General features: G+C 38.6%; 1 protein-coding gene across 4 annotated transcripts in view; it reads right to left on the bottom strand.

Annotated features, from left to right (window-relative positions):
* The window catches only part of KCNQ1 (potassium voltage-gated channel subfamily Q member 1), a 364018-nt gene that overhangs the window by 315830 nt on the left and 26412 nt on the right, over positions 1-21776 (bottom strand). The window lies entirely within an intron of this gene.

Raw genomic sequence — 21776 nt, 5'->3', positions numbered from 1 at the left:
ATACCAACTAAGCCAGAGATTAACAGGCTTTGCCCACACTGTCTTTTATAACCAATCCCCCAAAGGCCCTAGATAAATAAAATCTTTAACTGTGGGTATCTGAAATACAACGTAGGACTTATTCAATTTTTAAATAAAATAAAATTTCAAAGCAACTATCAGAGAGAGTGTGGGAATATAAGGGTTTCTTCCCCAGTACCTACCCCCTGCCTGAGTGAGTCCTTAAGGAGGGAGTCCCGTTACCCAAGGTAAGACTCAGGACAGACAGGGAGTGGCAGCAAACTCAGCCTAGCTGCCTGTAGCCCCCAGGAGGCCTCTTCCCCCAGCTTCTGTCTTCAGACCCCTTCCCTGAGAACCTTCATCTGTGCCCACCACCCCGCAGGACTGACTGCTGCTTGCCTTATAGGAACATATTTCCTTCAGAAGCAAAACATATAAGACCCAAACTGGATGCTGTCCCACTACACACAAGGCATAGGCAGCTTCCAGTTCCCAAAGAACTGCATGTTTCTTTTTAAAACATGACATAACCAATGAAAATCACTTAAAACATTCACTTATTAAACACAGAGCTAGTTGTTACGGGTGTTTTTCACAATTCTGTTGAGACAAGCAACACCAATCCTTTGCACTTGACAGAGACTTGCTGCAAAATCCAGTAAACTACATCACTGCCCACCTTGTTACACATCTCCAAAAGGGTTAATCGGTTCTTTTTCCTCATTTAAAAAACAAACAAACAACCCCCCAAAATAAATAAATAAATAAATAAAAACACAGAAAAAAAGAATTGACATAATGAATAAAACTGAAGTCAAGAGGAAAAATACTAAAACAGGACATCAGTGGCTGCAAATTGTCATGGCTCAGCTGAAGTCACATCTTTCTTTTCCACCTAAGTGAGAACTTGATTGGGTGAATCTTTTGAAAGGCCAAGCACTCAAGAAAACAAAAATGTGTCAGGGTTGACATTATAAGGTAGATTGCCCAAAAATTGCTTCAAAACACAGCACATCTAAGTCCAATGCACACACAAATTATACAGTAAACATATTACAAAACTGTGGAGAAGAAATTTGTAGGTAATAAGTACAAAAAGCAAATTAGTAAGCGACAACTAGTTGAAGTTTATAGCATAGGGATTATCACATATGGACACAAACACACAAATGAGAATATACTTTTACCTAGACAAAGTATAAATGTGTGGGTGTTTCTAATTTATCTCTAAAATCTTCTCATTTTACCTCGTATCTCTAACTTTGGCCATTCTTAAGTAGAAGTAATGTGTGCAGACAAGACAGGGGAATGCAAAAATGAGCCAGTCATTTGAAACATAAATATTCCCCAAGTGTCCAGCCTTTCTATCTGCAATATTCTCACCATTGCTTAAGATCGATATATGCGACAACATGAACATAAATGGGTTGTTACACAGAGGTAGCTAATGGTCTCTGGATAAGAAGTCCAACGTACACAGAAGTACTAGTTCAAAGCAAACAACGAGTTACATGGGATGGTGTAAGCTGTCTGAATACACCTTGAGCAGTAACAATTAGTACTTATTATATCCCTTAATACCAGGCTTGTTAAAACTGTAACCCAGCCAATACACGAAACCACAAGAGGGCACCAAAGCAAAGACTATCCCATTTCTGTACTTTTCCTGAACAAACCCAACTAAAGAGTACCCAATAAGGATTCAAGGTGAAAGTTTGTGTGCCTAAGTGACAGGAAGATAAACTTAGAGTGAATTGTTTGCCAAATCTCATTTCTTGTTACTATTACAGAAATTGAAGGCTGACATAAGAATTCCATCAAGTGCCAGTCACCACACTACCTACTTTTATGGGTTTTCATACACATGGATCTATTCCAGTCTTACTATTTTTTTCTCACCCCCAGAAAAACTCTTGAAATTTATTGTTGTGCTCTTTCCAGGCTGAAGCATGAGACACCTTCATACCCACAAACACACATCATCCCAAACAAAACAAAGATATTTGGTCTGCTATTGTTGCTTCTCATCTTTCCTGTGACACTAGAGGGGAGATGTCCACAAGCCCCACCAGTACAGCCGTGACAGTGGAGCACCACAGCTAAGCTGCTAACACTGTCACACTGGCATCCCTATTTTGCTTCCGAAACTACATCAATTGCACATAAGGAAGAGAGGGTGCAATATTAAGAGATTAAAAAAAAGAAAAACCACAACATGGTCCTCCTCTGACATCAACCTGCTGTTCGTTTCCTTCCAACACTCAGCTCTTACCCTGTTTTTGTTTCAGTACTAGTGGCTTCCTCCTCCAGTTCTGAAGTATAAGAGGGGAGTGAGGCACCAGGAAAATGGAAAACAGGAAAAGTTTGCCAGCTTTTTTTTTGGTTTTGTTCCCCCCCCCCCCCCCCCCCCAACAGCTACCTCCCCTCTCTTCAGCCAGAAGTGGAGCACAGATCCTCAGTTAACTGCCTGCTTTCACTTGTTGACAGCAGACAAGTCCACGGTAGTTAAACAGTTACGAACAGCAGTTGCAAGGCTCTGCCTCAAACCTGGATTTGCTCTATGTGAAAGTCATCCTGGGGAAATTTCACTGTCCACTACTCATGTGAGAGCTGTGTAAATGAACTTGTGTGAATTTTCAAAAGGAAAAATCAAAGGTACAACCTTGATAGCAGAAGATAAAATTTCAAAGCCCCCAAATCGGTGTGTTTTTTCAAAGCAAGCATTACAATTTTCCCATGCCCAAAATAACCTTATCACTCTTAATATCACTTTACTGTGATCACTTATACTACATTTTCCCAAAGAAGTACTCGCCTTGATACAGATGCTAAGCATGTAAACTGTTAGTCTAATGAGTTAATACGAGACAGACTAAAGGGCAACTGGCAACATTAAGAAGCCTTAGACAAATTACTGGTAGACAGATGCATCAGCCCTACCCTAATCAACCACATAATTCCAGATAGCTAAGTTAAGAGAGCTTTTTTTCAGACAAACTAAGCCTCACCTGCACATCAAAGCTCTGTTATTGGTGGAAAGACACTAGACATCTTCAGAGAGCAATTGCGAAACGAGTTACTCTGCAAATGTTTAGTTATTTCAACTGTTGAGGGGATGAAGACTCTAAACATGGACATTTAAATTAGGCAAACTGGATGTGGGCTATCCAATGTACATGCTAGTCCTCAAACACTTACTACACTTCACAGAACAGTCATTTACTCTTCACTGGGTGGTAGCCAAGCTGCTTTACTGTACCATAACAAGTGGAAAAGCACATTAGTTAGCCAGCCTTGCTTATCTGTCTCACAGTAAAAAATTAAAAATACCTTAGCTCCCACATAATATCGCTCAGGGACTTCAAGATCTAAAGCAGATGAATAGCTTAACCAGTAGCATCAGCCACTCTGGAACACTTTGCTAAGCGTTCAGACCCCATGCTGATTTCACCAGTTGTACATGAGGTAGCAGAACAAACATTTGTCATTGTATCTGCCCTAATGACTCCAGTATAATACCTTTTTTTCTCTAAAGCAGAGGCAGACAGCAGAACACTGGAATTTTGTTAAATCTAGCATTCAGAAGAAGCAGTCTCTTGGAAAACACAGATCTTCTATCTCCTGAAACCTGTTGCTTGTGTACGCTCTATGCTCAAATGTGACCATCTTCAAGAAAGGAAGCAGAGTGATGAGGAGTTCAGGCTTTCATCAGCTCTGATCTAACTCCTAGATTGTGGGGCCAAGCAATGTTAGAGATGAGGCGATAGTGTGTGAAATCTTTCATATTGCCTGTCCCAGGTTGCAAAATATCATCTGCCTGCATGTAGATAAATCACAGATACTACATCAGTAGATGCACTCAAAAATACTTAGCATTGCGGTTAACTCCTATCTAACAGTGCCACATTTCTTTTAACCCCAAGAATTTTGCAAATGTCAAATCCCCTCTGTACTTCTGGATGTGAAACCACGAAATCACTATTAAAGCAACATGGACACTAACACTTACAAAGCAGTAGGCTTTTTCTTTCATGGTCTCCCTTTTTTTTCAGGGGACCCTTACAAGGCAACCCATTTCCTCTCAGGCAGCCAGCACTGTTTTATTAGAAGCCAGGTTCTGTGCTTGTCTTTTCAACTCAGTTTTTACAGGCACTGCATACCTGGTGGAGTCATAGCTCCATTTCTGAGTATCTCAGTGTGCATGAAACAATGTCAGCGCGCAGCACTCTGGTAACACTTAGAGCTCGTGTATATCCAAGCCTGTATGTAGACCTGGGACGTGCGTCTGTTACACTACCCATTAAAGAGGAAAGCACGTACATAGACACAGATGTATATAGACTTACGTGAGACAGTGTGTGCATGTGGGCAAACATATAATAAATAACCAAATTTGGCTTACTCCATGAAGTCAGCTAGACCATTTAGGTAACTTTTTGTCTCAAGCAGGTTTGAGAAGTCAGAGCATTTCCAGGAAAGAATCATACAGCTGAGAGGTAAAAATGACCAGCTACTCATATGCACTAAGTTTGGCAATACACAGGAAATATATTAAGAGCTGAAGATGGATTTAATTGTTTCTGACTATTTGAGGATACAATATTTGTCAAGTGGGATATAATATATGTCAACTTTCAGAACAGATCCAGATTGCAGCCTTTTTCACTGACCTCAGTGGCAGCTGCAGAACTCAACAGATTACAGGTAGCTATCAGTACTTTGCAGCCTCCAGCACTGAGCTGCTGCTTTTTTTTCTGGATTTAACTGCTTTTAGAACATTAGCATGTCTTTTTTGTGGCTTCAAACAATGTGTGGAATGATCAAAGGAACAATTAACCACTTACTGAGTGATAACAATGCTCATTTAGTAAATGTCACAGGTAGGAGAACTGATAATGGTTTATAAAATATATTTAGTGATACAACCTGAAACATTTAAAAAAAATGTGCATGAGACAAGCTGGAAGTACTTACTCACCAGATTAATAGTCTCATGCACACGCAGCTGTAATCATCAAAACCAGTATTAAAATGTAGGTAAATTTTACTCCTTCTTGCAGCGTTTCTTACATACTCTCAGTGGGATTCTTTCCATTAACCTGGAAAAAGTTGGCATTAGGCCCTAAATTAAGCTGAAACCTCAAAAACATTTAATAGATGAAAAGCAAGATGAAAGTGCAGTTCAATTTATATAAATCCTACTTGAGTTCTAACCCTCCAGGAAGACAGCCAGTTTTTCTTTGTTCAATGTAATATAAGAGCTGGCTTAAGTCTGCTCTTTAGTTTTGAACAACTTTTATTCATTACAACTATCAATCTTGAGGGTAATCCAACTATAAGTGCCCTTGCATACAGGGAATACTATTTTAGCTTATAACCGCTGGATCTGTTCTCTTTTTTTGGCACGAGGTCAATGGCTAGTTGTAGTTCATCCTCTCTGTCTACTGGAGAAAGTGACTGAAACTAGAAAGAAATATTCTCTAAATAAAAAAAAATTGTCTTTTGAGTCCATCTACATCTTTGGTAATATTCTACCTAAGCCTCCTTTTTGGACCTCTCTCTGCATCATATTTTTGGGCAACTGGATTGCCTTTTTTTAAATGTGCAGCTTTGCTCAGTCACATGCGTGATCAGCCACCAACTGTGCAGCTTCCTCACTAACCCTGTAACTCAGGGGATGGGTTGGTTCGTTAGTTTTTTTACAAAGTAAATAAGTGTTTTGCTATTTAGCTTTTAACTGTGATAGGTTTCACTTGTAAACAAAGGAATACAAACAAAGTTTAACCCCCTCTAAGCATATAGCTTCAGAAGAACTGGAAGGATGACATTGAGAATGAACGACACAAGCGCGCAGATTAAATACGGGCAGATTCTTATCTTGATCATCGTAATTTGAAAACTATAATGCTGCTGCATATCCAGTTCATATAAGTTCATTAAAACATATGACAGCATCATTATTTCATCTTTCATCTCCATGGCTTACACACACTGACACTTCTCAGATTGTAAACACAAAGGTCAATGGTATCATAAAAGGACATTTTCACGCAGCTTTCCAGGCAACAAAAAGAGTTACTGCAATGAGGATTTAGATAGACAAATTCAGCTGCAACACACACTGAAGACAGGGGTTCACTCTTTCACTTTGTCATATGTTCTGTCCCATTCCAGGCCAGAGAAGTCATTCCTTGCTTAATTTTCCATCAGGAAAACCTGTATTACTGTATAGCTACAAGCCAACACAAATCCCTAACCGCCTCACACAGTACTGCCCGCTGATTTCCACGGTGCAACTAGGTAAACATTATTAATCCATATCAAGTAATTTCTTAACTGTAGCCAGGCACTAGCTCTTTCCCGTTGTTTCATTCAAGGCATTTTGGGATTGCTTGAGGAAAATAATTCTAATAAAAGGTAGAAGTTAGAAGGGGAATAGAACTTGTCAAATGGAGGACAGCTGACAATAAGAGTCATAAACAGTATCACCAGGAAGCTAATACAGGATGGCAATTTATTTCATGGGAGGTATATCATCAAGGTATGGTGTCAAGTACAAATACCAACTGGTGCTTTTAAAAGTGAGAAGTTCACTTTTGAGATAGGGTTGTTGTTTTAAAAAGAAACAGGATTTTACCATCCAAAGAAAACTTTTCATCCTTTATGAAATTCACACACATGAATATCCTGTATGCGTAGGTCTTACGCCAAACTCTGCAGCAAGTCTGAACCAAATACTGGAAAGACACCAATTCTGTCATGACCATAAACTACCAGAGTACCGTGCCCGTCTACTCACAGAAGATTAAATGAGCATTCAATTATACAACTGGTGGATGTCAGAGGTCCTCCATCACTTTGTCCATTAAACAAAAAGTGTTTGTTGTTAAGAGAATGGTCTGGCGAAGGTACATGATTAAAATTAAGAGCCCAGAACTTCAATTCGTCTTTTCCCATACCTTTGGCCAATGTTGAAATTGTTATTAACACACGTATTTTTCTTCCAGAGTATGGTTGTGAACTCTAATCCTTGAATGAAAATTGTGAATAACTGCATTAGCTGTGCTGCCTAACCAGTTCAGCTAACTTGCTCAGGAAAGAATAATTTAGCTCCTGAAAATATAGAAATTTTAATTAGGGTCTAGATCAATTAAATAGGGCAAAGTATGGGAAAAAAAAAATAAATCACCATATCAACGAGTTAAGAAAGACCAGCAACCTACATGAACCATAGCTGAAGATGAAACAAGTTTATAAAAAAAAAAAACACAACAAAAACCAAAAAAGTACCTTAGTCCTGATAACAAAAAAAGAAAGGTGGGGATTTAAATCTCTGGTTATGCAGGCTCTTTGCATGGTTTTCCTCTAAGTATTTGCCTTATCTTTTTCTGTTTTGTTTTCGAGGCAGGGGAAGGAAGGAGGGGTACAGCCCCTTCCCATCTTCCAGCCTCTCCGCGGCGTGAAGATGCCCAGCAGAAGGGGAAGTATACTTGCATTCATGCAGAGAAGCATGATTCCCTCCAGGAACTGGTTACAACAGTTTCCTGTACAACACACGCTTCCTCTCTGTTATGTCCTACACAGGTCAAGCCAGTAGACAGATCACTATTCTCAGTTGTCACTTGCCATCAAAAAACCTTCAACAGACAAAGTGCAAATGCTCTGTTTGTGTTAGCTTAGGTCTATCAGATGGAGCTTCCTGTTAATATGTATTTGTTCCAACTGTAAGGCAAAGTATAGTTGGTGCTTCCTGAAGGAAACAATGGCATATTTTTTAACCAGCTCCTTGACCCCTTGTCAGAGAAATACTGTCTTCTAGCTCCCATGAGCTAGAATAAATGGCTTTATTGTACAAGAAATATCATATATAATACAGGGTAGTCTGATACTAAAGAAAACCAGGTTAGCTATACAGCTAAACAAGCAAGGCTTCTATCACACTTACGTGGCTCTTCTGGAAGATTAGAGTCTGTAAAAATAATTTAAATTATGGGCAGTGTACCAAAGCACAAAGCACACAATGAATCAAAAGTCATTTAGGATACAGCACCAGAATTATTGCAGGAAAGGCCCTTAAGGTCTTGGCAAAGGGTATGATTGCAGTAGAAATGCAAACCAGACGTCAAGATGCTCCAAGAGGAAAGGTTAACTGCTCACAAAAAGCAGTGTTATTGCATCCTGCAACGAGGTCTTGGTTCCTTTGAGAATAGGCATGGTTGAACAGGAAATAGATGATGGGTACTGTGTAAGAAACTGGAAAAAGTATACGCTAAGTTTAAAACAAGTGCATGTGCCAAAAGACGTGAAGCACTGGACTGCAGAAGATTCATCAGGGCTCCTCAGATGGTTCCTAACGAGCTTTCGATGTGCCTGATCATTAACATGAAACCCCAACATTGCAACATGACAGCCATGGAAGGAGTAAGTGCACATGCGAAATGGGGAAAGGATGGCACTCAATGCTACAAACCAAAAGAATTTTTACAGTTCTTTTCACATGCACCTCAGGCTTAGCAAGTGAAAAACGTCACTAGTACTCTTACTTGCAAGACTATAAAAGTACAGTGAACATGCTGTAAAACAAAGATTTTTCTCTTAGTCTCATGGTTTGATGAAATCTTAAAAAGCAGAAGAGAAAGTGTAATTTTGCTTACAATGTCTTGTCACGTTTTGTCAGTCTAAAATACCATTAGGAAACCAGTACAGTCCTGTGTATGTCCTTATCCTCTCCATTCCACATTCAGATTTGCCCAAGTCCTGTAGCAGCCCAACATTCAATGCAAAACCGAGCATCTAGCAGCATGTTCCAAAAGACATCCACTGCTGCATACCCATCGCCTGCAGCTCTAACACACTGCCCACCTCAAGGTGAGCATCAATGCCAAGTTCAGCCTATACTTGGTTTTAAGCACGCATGCATGCGTAAGCGGAGCTGAACCACAGCTTTTCAGCTGTCCAGGCCAAGTCACCTGGTGGTGGCATCACCAGCAAGAGAACAGGTAGCATCCCTCAAAAGGATTTGAAACTAAATCACCCTTATACTGCGCTGCAGTCAGGGTGGGGGTAGACATCTGCCTTATTTTATACAATACGCAGATTTAGGCAAAAAAAAAACCCAACCCACGAGTTACAAATAGAGGCTTAGAACAATACATCCGTTGCACACCATCGCTGAAAGCAAACAGTTTGCTCTTATTGCAATAGAGGACTTCCTTTTTTATGAGCCAATTCTGGATAAGTTGTCATTTTAATGGGGGGAGGGGGGAAAAGACAGGAGAGGTATGTTCTAGAAACTGAGTGCCATAATACCAGTAAAACTTGTTTTCTAGGTGGAGTTTTATACGGTCAGTCTGAGGGCCCACTACATCACTCTTCCACTTTTCTTGTGACAGCAGATTCAAAGCACCAGAGTTTAAAATAGTATTTTTCTTTTAATATTTGGATACTAAACTAAAACCTCTCTGAGACTTTGTAAAACGCAGCTTCTGAAAAATTGCCAAGCCTAGACTATTGCTCTGCTGTTATCAAGCCTAAATTAAATAAATCTTTCTAAATAAAATACTGTACTTTTTTAAAAAAATAAACTTGAAGTTACTTTCCTTAAATGCACAATATTTCTTTAAACAAGCAACAATATTTACTCCTAATGGCTTCTCTTGTTTGGCCAGACGCTATTTTGATAGCTTGATCTGAGAGAGCATTTTCAAGAACTGTAGGTATCACTCCTCTTTTTTTCCCTATTTACTTTCATCCCAGCAGTACTGCTACAAATCACTTTCCCTCCCCAATTAAAGATCAAAGGCCATTGTATTATGCCTCCTAAAGCATATTCATCTTATAATACTGCAGAAAAACTAGACTTGGTCAGCTGCTCAGCTCACAGAATTGCTTGCTTAGTAACCAGCTTCTGAATATTGTACGTAGCAAAGTAAGAATGCTGTTGTGCTCCCAAGTAGTAAAACAAGGCAGAAGAAAGGTGTGGAGACAATCTTTCCTAAGGAGAGAGGCACTATCCCACAGTATTGTACAACTGATTTACTAGTACATGTAAACTTGTACCCTAATTTTATTACAGTACAAACCAGGACTTATGCTTCTATAAAGAAACACCCACATTGCTAGCTCACTAAAACCCCTTCACAACAGGAAAACAATATTGACATTTTTGACAGCATCCTTTATCTTTAGTTGTGAATAGAGTGAAACAGTGACAAGGACTAAAATGCCACAGTCAGATAAATGTACAAACGGGGAAGAAGTAATCATACCTTGAGCTACTGACCTGGATAGATGCTTAATTTGATTTATTCCAAATATCACAAAAGTGATACCAAACTTGAGCAACTCTGGCCTACACCCTCACCTGATCCCCAAAATGCCTTTTTGTGCTCTCTTCTCCTGAAATAACTGTGTCTGAAAGGCACTTTCATCAGCGCTGGCAAGTAAGATGAAGACCGTGAGAAAGATCTGAAGCTGGGACAAGTGCTCTCACCACCATTTCCATTATGATCCTCTGCTTTAATTATCTATAGGTACGGTTGACAGATGCTTTCACAGAAATCAGTATTGCTGCCTTCTTTTGAGCTTTTCCATGCTCAGTTCTCTGCTGCACTTTTCTAGGAGTGTTGGCGAGAGAAACATGGCATCATTAACGCATCACAGCTTAGAAACAAAGAAGAGAAACTATTTGACAAGTTAATATTCTTAAGGTGAATGCAGAGGAAATAAGCAGACAGACGTATTTCCATTTCCAGAGGGGAGAAAGTGTTTGCTAAAGGAAAGACGTAACACTTGGAAGCTATGGCACCTTGACTTTCTTAGTTTGCTTTAAGCATGATGGAAATTTCAAGTCCCCCTGGAGAAAAAGAATGAAAAAGAGTCTAGAAATTGACAGGGAGCTTTTATGTTTACAGCGACAGATTCTTTCTGTAAATACAAGAATCTCTATAAATATGTGCCATGAAATACAGAAATGCTTATTATTCCTTTTCCTCAAAAATACCTAAATAGATTGAAACTCCCAAAATAGAATCCACGCTATGCTTAAAGGGCTTTAGCTTTGTGGCCTCATCACTCAATAAACAGTTTTCTAATCTGAAAATGATGAGGACAATTAGTTCCGTCATTCCAGCAGTCACATTCGCTGTTTGTGGAAATTCCAATTGTCTATCACTGGGCAAAAAGTTCTGCTGTATTATTGAACTTGCATTAAAACCATTCAAGGCTCTGATCTGTAAGTTGATTTTTACCTTTTCAGAAATAAATCTTGCAGACCTACACAACATCCCCACAGACGCTGGTATATTTGTCAATACCATAAACTTTATGGGCAATAATACAATCGCCAACAGATGAAACTGAAGCAAAACAAGTTTGGCTGTACCAAAGAAACAAGTATTTTCCTGAAAGTGCAAAAATGCCATGACCTGGATCAACTGTTTTTGTTAACTGCCATCACTAATCATTTGTAATCCATGAGCAGGTTGGCAGTGTTAGCATATAAGAAAAATCTAAAGTTCAATGCAAAATTATAGGAAACTTAATACTTCAGTATATCAGTAGCATTGATCCAATAGCAATCATTTATTTGCCGATCTATGGCAGTAGCTGTGGTGGTGTGATGATGGCAAGCTGACTACATGTGCAAAGCAGCATCTTTTAAAATTAACTGATAGGGGTGGAAGAAAATGAGGCAAACTTTAAAGCATTAAATGGAAGATTCACTTGACTTTGAGCTTATTTGTCTTTTCCAGCCATACCCACCAGCCAATGTACTGAACAGGAAAAAAATGGATGAAATTCTAATAGGATACTAAAGGGAAGCAATAAAATTAAGAAAGAAAAAAGTCCTCTGCTCAAAGAAAACAAACTAACATTAAAAGAAAACTGTTCAAATTATAATCAGTTTGGAGGTCTGCAGCCAAGTAACATTACAAGGTGATTCAGTGTGCAAAATACTTAAGTTTCAAAAATGGAACTTCAAACTTGTCCACTCAACTACCGAAGAACTTCCTTGTAAGAGAATTTAAGATGAAGTAATCAAATGTGTGAGATGCTTAATATACTGAATCTTACAGGAAGGGCTCCTATTCAGGAATATTGTGGATCTACATAACATAACAAGAAGTCAGCTATTAACTGGACACACAACCTTGCTGTGCGCACAGTAATGCATCACCATGGAAGCTGCCAGACATGCACTTTATTTTTCCCTCTTCCACAAACTTTTCTGTAGTTGGAATTTTAAGAGTCTTGCCCACTCTAATGATCTGAAAGTTTGGTTATAAAATACATATTTTATATTATAAATATTAGTATATTCACTTAGACTGTTTTCCCCAACCAGCACCAATTAAAAGCATACTTACTGTAACGTCATACAAGAAAAATACATCAGCATGTGTACACCTAATAGCATTGCCAACTTCAGCTGCCCAAACATCATGCTTCCACCCTAAAAACCATTAGGTATTTAAAAATTTCTGGGAGTTGTCTTTTGAGGCTGCAGAAGAAAGCAACCCTATTTATTTTGTAGCAAAGTCTCAAATTCTCAAGTCAGGTAACTTCAGGAGCAAGGATTTATCAAAATTCATTAATTAAAAAAAGGCCTGAGAGATGGTAACATTTCATGGCACATCGAACATGGGCCACAGCCTTAGGAGGGGGAAAGCTAGCACAGTCCCTTTAAAGTCAGGCATACAACATTGACTTATCTCCACAGAGAGCTCGCAAATATTTTGCTATAAGTGTTATTTTTCACTTGTAAATGAGACCTCAGATTCAGAATTCCAATGGATAGCTTTTATGTGTTTTCCTAAGATTCCCAACTTTTACGGCTACTCCTGCGACCTCCAAAGTAGTGGAAAAGGTCAGTGCACTCACGTAGACCAGCTGCTTGGGCTATCCATCATACTAGCTGGGAAGCAATCAAAAGAACAGAACAAAAAAAGCCTTAGATGGAAACTCCCTCTGAACTTTGTTATGCTATTCTGTCTCCCTGAACTTGAAAAGAATTGTTGCTAAACTGGATTATTTTAAGGCTATGATTTGACACTATCCTTTAACACGTAGTTAGTCTCATCTAAATTCAACCGGCCATTGAGCCCTTGATTAAATATTTGCTGAATTTGAGTTTCGCTCAGGGCAGGTTCCAGCTCAAAAGTGTATCTTCATTGGAAACAGCAAGGGAGCTTAGCTATGAAATTTAGTTTAGGATTATTAAGATCTTCCAATATTTCTGATAATTCTGATATATCATTGCGAGACAGTATGAGGAAGCAATGGTGCAAAGCATGGGAGACAGCAGGCTGCATAGTCTACTTTTCCAATGTTAACATGGACGTAAAATGATTTCTATTACAGCTCTTACAAAGGCTTTCGAACTATACATAGCAAGTGCTTGCTAACAGTATGGAATATATTTCTGAAAACACAGCGATACAAGTCAGAAAAAGGCAAAAGATGATCTGAATTTTTTGGCATATTAATTGACTTGAATAATAAATGAAATTCCAGTTAATTGTTAACATTGCAAGGCCTAACATTACACATAGAATTTTGAATATGAGCTTATTTCAATTGCATGAGGACAGCATGCAGTACATCTGCAACATTAAGACATCAAAAATATTAAATTACTCAAATTTAGGACTCAAAAAAATCCCACCTCATTTAAACTTGATAAATACTACAAGTATTAGGGCATTAAACCATAGTGCGTATTATTTCAATTCCTGCACGTTCCTTTTAAAGTGCCAACATTTCTAAGTATGTAGTTGGTTTTATATGTGGTCTTCTGCAATGAATAATAATCATAAACATAAATTTGTAATACATAAAGTTAAGTACAGGCATGCAAGCCTTTTATGAGAGGCCGACCTTGAAGAGCTCTCTCCGGGAAGTCACTGTTTCATGGCTAAACTACCAGGAAATATAAAATGATGATTTTCTGTCAAAGTTTAATGCCCTTGAGATTAAGCTGCCATTTCAAGTGTATATTTAGAAAATGTCAGTAAAACCTATTGATATGATCTGCCAACATGTCAAGAACATCCATTTGAGTAACATACGATCTCATGGCAAAACTATGCTTCAAGATACTATTCTTGGCCCGAAACTACTAGACATTTTAAACAAATATAAACAATATTGCAGCAGCATCCAAAACCTCAGGAAAATTACGGGGTCACGTTCACTCACCTATGTGACACTGCAGTAGGTGCACATCCTTCCATGTGCATAACTGGCTGCCAGTCACAATATTCAGTAAGATACTCTCTAGTAGCCATTTGCTTCATGGCATCTACTAATTCTACCTGCTTAGTTTTCAGTCACAGGAATTTATTGTTTAGAACTACAACCTCTAGATTCTGATGGCAATGCACTGAAGGAAAAAAGCAGAGATGAAAGCTGAAGAGAGAAACACCGTACCACAAAACCACCCATCAAGAACACTGAACTTTTTGCTTTGGTTTTTAACAAAGAAAGATTTGTATGGTTATAATGAAAGCTATTAATACTTTGAAGGCACTTTTGGAAGTGCATCATAATTAAACCATTACACTTCACATGCATCAAGTAATCCGTAAAACTCTTCTATGTAAGGATCATATTTCCATGTATGTCCATCATCCAGGAGCTCAGTCATGAGCTTTTGACTAGATTTCCTTTGAATAGATTAAGTTGAAAATCTTTTGAATAGATTTTCATCTTAAAGCACTGATCCCTTTTGAACATGTGGTTCCAGTTACAGACCCTCATCACTTTTGACCACTCAATCTCTAGTGAATTTAATAAACTACAAGTTAGTCAAGTAGAAGAGTCAAGATTCTTATTCCATGCTAACTGATAAATTTTACAATGACTACAAAGTAGTAAAAATTATGATATTCAGGACATACAGTGACAAGACAAAGAAAAGAAAATTACAAAGGAGAAAAATAGTTGACCTTCCTTTTCAAACTGCAGCTTTAATGAAATATTTATTTCTAATTTCCAAATGATTTTAGCAATAGGCTTGCCCAGATTAAAGTAAAACCTCATTTTAATGGAATTTTTTCAGAACAGGCTAAGTCCTATAGAGTTCAGAATTTCAGGCCAGATGATGAAGCCTTAAAAACCAAAAGCTTAAATAGTACCATGCTTTGTTTTCTTGAAGTCTACAGGACCAATTGGAGACAGAGAGGCTACTCTTTCCGTTTATCAATGTCAAGACCCAACCTACGATAATTAATATTGGTTTTGAAGATGCAAAGCACTTCAAAAGCTGCAGAAGGCTCAGGAACGCCAGTAGCCAAACAGCATTAGAAGAAAAGTCATCAGTACAGCGTAAGCCTGAAGGACGTGGTTTGATTACGGACATTATTGAAATGGCACCTGTGCCATTGGAGAATACTTTTCTATGCAGTTTCACCTTCGTCAGTACAAACAAAAGCATTGTTCTACTTGGAAAGACTTTGGCAGCAGAGTTGGGAAAATAACAAAGTATCTCTAATGTGCATAGCACAAAACACTTGTTTCATAATCTGATGGAGCATAATTAATTTCTTGACCAGCCGACAGGATATGCTTAATTAAAAAAAAAAAAACAAACCACACAACCCAAAAAAAAAACCAAACATGGAAGGGAGCTTTCTTAGTCTACATACTCCTTTTTTTCTTCTCCCAGAAATTGCCTGGGTGGATTCCTACTCTAGGCAGCCTGCATGCGACTACCACATGAAGCAACACTGAATGCCAGAAATCAGATACTAGTGCAAGCCGCTGACTTTTACGTTTCTTAGATATTGCTTATATTTTTCTTACTATATCTTAGATGGTGGTGACATAGATTTTACCCATCTACTGCTCAAAGGGCCACAACCATTAAAAGTATAACTAACTAAATATATACCAAGTTCCCATGCCTAAGGTGTCCTCCCCATAAAATGATCAATTTTAGGAAAGAGGGTCTTAAAAAACTGGCCTCAAAAAAAAAAAAATAGAGCCTAAGGACAACTAATTTATAAACTTTACATTTCCAGATTTCCTTTTATATACTGTTTCGACTACTCAAAAAATACCAAAGAAAACCATACTACTGTGAGATAGCCTAAGAAATTCTGTTGATGTCAATTCTTAATTGGGGAGGAGGGAGCAATTTCACATCATCCATCTCTGACACAGATGGAAGAATAGTATTTTATAATAAAAATATATTCTTTTCAGTAGAATTTTGGCTCCAGAGCTTAATTTGAGCTCAGAAAAACCTAGCATTTCACAAAAAAGTTAGTGGGGCACATCAGCAAACAAAATATTTATGTTTGAGTAGTGAAGTCATCAACTCCCTCAGCAATAGATTTTTAAACAAAAGAAAACAATTATTCTGAACAGTGAGAAGCTTTTCTGAAAAAACAATCCCTGAACTTTTAAAACTGGTCCATGAAGTTTTTCTGCCCTGCTCATGTTGGTACAGAGACATGTTTCTCATCCACCTCAGCCCCTTAAGCATAAGTTAAAATATTATCACTCCCACAGTAAAGACAATTCCAGAAACAGGCTCCTTTTCAACCGATAAAAATCACCTGTTCAAAAGATACTTTTTTTCTTGAGACTGACTCCTTTACATAAAGGTAAATTGTCAGATAAATTGTTGCTGTTCCCCACCGTGATTAAGAGAGAGGAGCACAGGAACAGCCTGGGGATGGAAAGAATCAGAAGTCAAGCATTCATAAGAGTCAGGGGGAAAAAAAGGTTCAGTGAAGAAAAAAAAAGTCTGTCTGGAGTAACACAGGCATGGGAGAAACGAAGCTCCTGAGGGAAGACTCCAGCAGGTGGCCCTAAACAGCAGCAAGTTTTCTCAGAACAGCTCATGGACAATGGAGTGACATTTCCAGCAGTTTTCTGTACACACTGCGAAGGCAAGCTGAAGTCCCAACTCCAGTCTGGTCTTCTAGTATTGATGCATTTGAAAAGGCACTCTTGTTTTATTAAAGTGAGGAAAAGCTTTATTTTATTTAGGTATTGATTTTTTTTAAGAACATAAATGAATACACAAAACTGAATCTGGCCGAAAGTGATCACTTAAAATGTACATTTATTTTTTAAGCTTAAGTTTTCTATGCACTTTGTTTCTGATTTTTTTATCCTTCTCTCTTTCTGGCTTAGGCAACAAAAGCAAGCCGTTGGTTGTAAGAAGAGAGCCTTTTCCCCTCCCTTTTGTCCATAAAAATGGAAATTTTACATTTCAGAGAAAAATGAGAATTATCTACAGTAATTTTTCTTTTGAGACAAATGGTTTTACATTGAAACATTGAAAGGTTTTTCAACAGATATCGTGATCATTTCAAGAAAATCACACGGTTAGAATGCTACAAACTTTTCAAAAGCTTCTTTCATTGTGATTAAAAAACATCAAATCATTGTAGAAAGTACTTTAGGTGGACATTTTCCAGTAATAATGGGTCAGAAAGAGGGTACTGCACATATTTCATTACATGTCATTACTCACACGCTTCCAAGGTTAGTTGTGTCAAAGCCTTTTTAAAGAAACTTTGGAATAGTTTCTCCTACAAGAACATCTAAAAGGTACATGCTCAAAACCAATGCATTCTGGCTAAAAATCACTGCATTCCAAAATGGGACTTTCAGGCCTTCCTTAAACCTGTTCCTTCAGAAAATTTCTTTCATTAATCACAGCTGAAAACCACACTGGCCTTCCTCTGTGTTCAGGAAGGCATGCTCGGCCACAACACAGCTGATTAATGAACTTGCTGTCTAAGAAAATAAGAGAGATTAAAAAGAAAGAAGCTTTCAATTTTTCAATTTTTTTTTTTCAGTGCTACAATGGGATTAAGAGCAGCAGATGCTAGCATATGTCTGGTTCATCACCAAATATCCTTTAGGCAGACAAGTCTGTCACAGGGTGAACAAGAACACTGTACAGAGGCAATTGTAGCACCGCATCAGCTACAACACTGTCCCTAAGAATCTTTTAGAAGTATTGGAAAGCTTCTTTTTTGGGATGGTTGGGGTTTTTTTTTTTTGTTGTTAATGTTTACTCAGACTGGTATTCCTGCTTATGTTATAGCCGCCACCAGTTTTATTATTGTTGCATCATGAGAAGGCTTGGAAGAGAATTTTGTTTTCACCGTTAACAATCAGCCTGCTGTTCATTAAAAATGGAAAAAACTATTCATAAAGAACCATTTACAGCTCACCTCTCTATCTGTAGTAAACATACACACACTAATGATTATAGAAAACCCTAGAGCCACCAAAGTAATTAACATAAATTAAGGATGGTTATCCTTTCCATGCTTTGCAATACACACTGTGTTCTAGGTAAATTAATTTACATTAAGAGATCTCCCATTCCGTGGCCTTCCCTACTTAGTATTTTAAAGAAATTCAGTACTATCTAGTTCTCTTACCCTACTTTTTCCTAAAATTTCACCACCTTCTTATTTGCCAGCTATCAACTAGTCACGCATTAAAGTCTGATACTTCAAAAGTATGTTAAAAACCAAAAATTAAAGTTCAGCATCATTTCTACTCCAATATATTTCCTGATCTCAGGTAGTTCCCTTGCTCTTACAGACTGACCTTTACTGAAAGCATACTGCATACTATATATTGCAAGGTTGCAGGCACAGAGCACATTCTTTGCTCAGGTTAACACTGAGAGGAAAAAAAAAAAAAGGGGGGGGTGTGCTAACTACTTCCTAAGTGCATGTGAACTTCCACCGCAGTGACCTATGTAGCAATTATTGTCTTCATTTGCTAGCAAAGAAAAAACGAACAGCAGAGAGATTAAGTGACTTGTACAAGGTCATAGAGTAAGTCTAATACAGAGCTGAAGATAGATCCCCAAGGACTTGGCTTCTAACAGAGAGCTTCACAGAGTTAAATTTCCAAGCGCTGGGATTTCTACAACTGTCCAGCACTGTAGACAGGTAATTTTTGCTTACTAAATATTTTGAGATTTAGCTAACAAAAGGCTGAAACACACCATTCTCTGAAGAAACCTTTCCCACTCCACTAACCTCCCAAATACCAAGGGTGTGTTAATTTTGCTCAAGTCAATGGTCTGCTTCAGGATTTTGTGTAAGCGAAGAAGAGATCTGTACTTACGCAGAGATGAAGAGTGACACCCCTGCAGTAGGCACAGACACAGATCCCTTTGCACCACCCATCTCCGAGTCTCTGCAGCAAGACAAGTCCTCGCATGTGCATTGTGTATTGGGATAAATTAATTCCTACCTCTTACATGAGAGCCAACATCTTTTGGGGTTTTCATTTGCTGTCTTTCCCCCCCCCCATTCTTTCTGGCCTTGTTAGCACTGTAACAGGTTGTGGAACCATGAATGAAGAAATGAGCAGTGGTCAAGCCTATCAGAGAGATACAGCGCACCAAGATCTTCAAAGCTTTATCAGGTACACAAGGAATCAAGGGTGGGTGTGAAATATGAAAGGTGTTTTAGTTCAAGTAAGTGACAGGAAGATTTGGGGTTTCTGATTTTGTTTTGGGAGAAGAGGAACAAAAAGGAGAAAAGCTAAAGCAGTGACTTGACTTCGGGTATTTTATCCAAGTCAGCAATAAAGCCATCTCTAATTCAAAGCCAGAGTAATACAAATACAGATTTACCAGTATTTGTGCACATCATACAGAGAGAGTAGCTGAGTTGCAGTCATTTCAGTGTATGATACAGCATGCTGAATTGTTACAATATCACACAATACTAATACAGAATAATTAGCCACTGCCTTGTCTTCCCTCAGAAAGAGGTTTAAGGCTTAGATTCATTAGGCGTTTAAGGATAGAACAAAAGCAGGATTAAAGACTTTCTCCATTCCATTTGTTCCATTGAAAATTAAGCTTTACAGGAAGTTACTGTATACCTCTAAAATCATAGTTCAAATTATGTTAAAAGTCAACTTGTTTCAGTTCCATGAACCAGCATTTATGGATCAGTGTTCCCAAGTCAAAATTTATCTTTCCTCAGCTACACACCTCCAGTTTAGAAGGTGAAAGACAGCTTGGTTGCTGGAACTGCGCAGAGCCCGAAAGGGAAACCACAGCATACCCATATACAAGCACACACTTACATTTTATATCACGTTTCTTTTAGAAGCTGAGGGATTATCTTACTCTCTGAAATTGCAGAATGTTCTTAAAGTTTTATCTTTTGTGGTCTATCATCACATCACCATGAACACACTTGGTATCACCCATCTTGGAAACTAGACAGGGTCAGACCCGGTTACTGTTTGGACGAGAGACAGCTTGTGAACATTAAGTGCCATAGGCTCCCAAAGCTTGGCTGGAGTTGACACTTGGATGCAATGTCAAGGGCATCCAGAAGACCGTCTACTGCTACATTAGTGGTAAAAGACTAAACAAGGGAAATACAGGCTTATTGCTGAATGGAGTGGGTGATTTAGTGGCAGTAGAGACAGATGAAGGCTAAGGCGCTCAATGCCCTCTTTGCCTCAGTCTCCACCAGCAAGGTCTCCCTGACCTCTCTGCTTGGATGCAAGGTTCAAGGAGGAGATAAACTACCAGGAAGAAGACACAATTGAGTTAGGGATGACCTGAGAGAATGCATCCTCTACGAGGTCATGGGACCAGACATGTTGCGTCTGAGGATGCCAAGAGAGATGGACTATGTCACTGTGATTTGTCGCTCTGAGGGTAAAACATGTGGGGTGAAGAGTCCCCTGACAACTGGAGAAAGGTAAATGTTGCACCCAACTTCAAAATAGCCACAAAAAGAATACAGCAGCGACCTTTCTCCATGCAACAGCTAGAGCTGAAAAAGTCACAGCCTACACCACTATTTTCAGTGTCCTGCTGTAGCTAAGACTGCCACAAACTGTAAGCACTCTCATTCAACTCTATGGAAGTTCATCCTCAAAAGCTATATCCACCGAGCCACAGACACAAGGGCAAGAAGCCAACAATGGAGCAATCAGGAAAAAGGAAATCCCTTGCATCACAAGATTCATCTGCCTGAAACCATCTGGAAATTGACTCTTCAGGATATAAAGTTCACAGCACACTTTCTAAAGAAATCCAAGCAGAAAAGATTCACAAGTTTCCTGGGCTTTGACCCAGAATAGACTCGAACATCCTTCTCTGGTTCGATATAGTTCAGAGGAAGATTTAAGTGAGAGGTAAAAATTTTCCACACCAAGACAGACAGCCCCTTCCTCATCCTTCTCCAACCAGTCCCACTTAATCTACTTATTTCCAAAAGGATGAAATCCTGTTGTTTCATATCTCTGGGGTGATATAGTGAATAACAGAATTCCACGAACCCAAAAAAAATCAGGGAGAAAGATCCAACAGCTACTCCCTTCAAATTAGAGGTTTGGAGGAAATATTATCAGACAGTACGCAATCAGGAAGACTGTCTGCCTGGAGTAAGCCTGACGCAATTTTGCGACTTCTAAGCTTTTTTTAGTATGAAAGACACAGAGAAGTCATGGTGCGAGATTGACGATGCTAGTAGAGTCCCACAAAATCCTAACAATCTTTTTGCATAGATTTTTTGGTAATTTGTTTCCACCAGCAGAGAAATCCTTGCATGAACAAGCCCATTAGATGTAGTATAAGAATAAAGCCATCGGTACTTTTACCTTCATCCGCAAGCCCAACACAAATATAGCAGGAAGTAATAGTCACTCCCCTGTTCTTCACGTGTGAAACAGTATTTGTCAGTCCTCATAGAAGCCAGAAAAGAAAAAATACGCATTAATTTTGTAGGAAATGGCTTGATATTTTTCTTAAGAAAGGC

This window comes from Larus michahellis, chromosome 4 (genome assembly GCF_964199755.1).
Source record: "Larus michahellis chromosome 4, bLarMic1.1, whole genome shotgun sequence".
Lineage (NCBI taxonomy): Eukaryota > Metazoa > Chordata > Aves > Charadriiformes > Laridae > Larus > Larus michahellis.
The sequence above is the reverse complement of the archived record's forward strand: the minus strand, read 5'-3'. Positions and strand labels throughout refer to the sequence as shown.